The sequence below is a fragment of the Coenobita brevimanus genome, chromosome 56, assembly GCF_032717465.1.
Source record: "Coenobita brevimanus isolate Jiangsu-jjx chromosome 56, ASM3271746v2, whole genome shotgun sequence".
NCBI lineage: Eukaryota > Metazoa > Arthropoda > Malacostraca > Decapoda > Coenobitidae > Coenobita > Coenobita brevimanus.
In genome coordinates, this window is record NC_137009.1 from 39,158,153 (window position 1) to 39,160,652 (window position 2,500).

At 41.2% G+C, this 2,500-nt stretch overlaps 1 protein-coding gene across 1 annotated transcript in view; it reads left to right on the forward strand.

Moving 5' to 3' along the window:
* LOC145401728 (uncharacterized) overlaps positions 1-2,500 on the forward strand; it is a 346,623-nt gene that overhangs the window by 146,191 nt on the left and 197,932 nt on the right. The window lies entirely within an intron of this gene.

Consider the following 2,500-nt stretch of genomic DNA (forward strand, 5'->3'; position numbering starts at 1 on the left):
GTGGATGGATGGATGGATGGTTGATTGGATGGATGGTTGGGTGGATGGGTGGGTGGGTAGGTGATTTTGTGAGTGGATGGATGGATGGTTGATTGGATGGGTGGGTGGGTAGGTAATTTTGTGAGTGGATGGATGGATGGTTGGTCGGTTGGATGGGTGGATGGATGGTTGGGTGATTGGTGAATAGATAGGTGAGTTTGTGAGTGGATTGATGGATGGATGGTTAGTTGGTTGGGAGGATAGATGGACGGATGGATGAATAGATAGATAAATAGATAGAGGTGGATAGATAGATAGATTAGCAGATACAACCATATATAGATAGATAGATACAAACAGGCCTCACATATAGATAGACAGATAGACATACAGATAGATAAACAGACTGATAGATAGTTTTTATGACATGGATGGGATCGTAATATCAGTGTGGATAAAAAATAGAAAAATTAATCTCTGTTTTCACGCCTCAGCCGGGGATTGGTATGGCGATATTATGGATAGCAGTACACACACACACACACACACACACACACAGATAGCATGATGGATGGATGGATGGTTAGGAGAGTGGATGGATGGTTGAATCAGTGAAGGGATGGATTTTGTGTGTGTGTGAAGGGGGGAGATATGTGTGTGTGTGTGTGTGTGTGTGTGTGTGTGTGTGTGTGTGTGTGTGTGTGTGTGTGAGAGAGAGAGAGAGAGAGTGAGAGAGATAATGCAATGTTTACTAGTCTTCCATGCAACCTTCATGCTTGTTAAGACAACATTCTCTCTCTCTCTCTCTCTCTCTCTCTTATGCGAAACTGCGTACAAATACATTCTCCTTCACACATTATTTCGTCTTTCCCTCCTTCCTGCCTCCTTTCCTTCCTTCCTTCCTTCTTTATTTCCATTGACCCTTACTGCCCTTCCTTCCCTCCTTCCTTCCCTCCAGTCCTTCCTTCTTTCCTTCCTTCTTCGCTCCCTTCCTTCCTTCTTTCCTTCCTTCTTCGCTCCCTTCCTTCCTTCATTCCTTCCTTCTTCGCTCCCTTCCTTCCTTCTTTCCTTCCCTCCTTCCTTCCTTCCATTGACCCTTATTGCTCTTCCTTCCCTCCCTCCAGTCCTTTCCTTCCTTCCTTCTCTCTCCCCTCCTTCCATCCTTTGTCTCTCTCCTTACCTTCATTTTTCCTCTATTAATTCTTCCTTCATTTTTTTTCACTCATTCGTTTATTCATTATTTTTCTTTTATCTCCTTGTTCATTCTCACTTGCTTCCTCAATTACGAGAGAGAGAGAGAGAGAGAGAGAGAGAGAGAGAGAGAGTGTGAGTGAGTGAATTGAGTGATAGGGAGGGAGGGAGACAGAGGGAGGAGTGAAACGAATTTATGGGGGGGTTTAAAGAGAGAGAAAGAGAGAGAGGATTGAGAGAGAGAGAGAGGAAGGGAGGGAGGAAGAGGACTTGTGCGAAAGTTGAGAGACAGGTGGTGCGCATGACAGAGAGAGAGAGAGAGAGAGAGAGGTAAACACAAGCCCCAAACATCTCAGAACAAACAGGGCCGCAAAAACATACATCTGATAAAGCATGTATGTAAAAAAAAAGAAAATCCAGTCATGTCGGTTTTTTTCCACGCACACACACACACACACACACACACACACACACACACACACACACACACACACACACACACACACGCTGTCATATGTGCAATGCTGACGTCACTCGGGGGGTCAAATTTCAACGGAACTCTGCAATTGCCGTAAAAATTAATTAAAACTATTGGCATGGGTAGTGTGTGTGTGTTATTGATGTACTGTGTGTGTGTGTGTGTGTGTGTGTGTGTGGAGTTGGGATGGGGATGGAGAGGAGTAATGTGTGTGTGTGTGTTATTGATGTACTGTGTGTGTGTGTGTGTGTGTGTGTGTGGGTGGAGTTGGGATGGGGATGGAGAGGAGTAATGTGTGTGTGTGTGTTATTGATGTACTGTGTGTGTGTGTGTGTGTGTGTGTATTTGTCTGTGGGGTGTGTTTTGATGTTTGTTTATTATTATTATTATTATTATTATTATTATTACTATTATCAACATTTCTACTGCTACTACTACGACTCCTACTACTACTACTACAACTACCATTACTACTTTTATTATTATTATTACTGTTATCATCATCAATATTACTACTACTACTTCTACTACTGTTACTATTATTATTATTATTATTATTATTATTATTATTATCATCATCATTATCATAGTCCTTGTTAGTATAAATATATCCTTCAAAATAAAAATAATTATCTAGTAATTAACACGATTTCCTGGCCATCATTTACAACCCGTCATTCATTTATTTATTTCAGGTATTCTTTATTTAATTCCCGTTTTCTTTTTGCAGGTAAGACTTTGAAAATGGAAAGATGCCCAGTTTTTGACAACTTCCGCCATTTTGTGTCCATTTGTGAGTTATTTTTTGCATTGCCGTATTTTTTTTTTCATGTGATGGAACTAGGCCAGTGC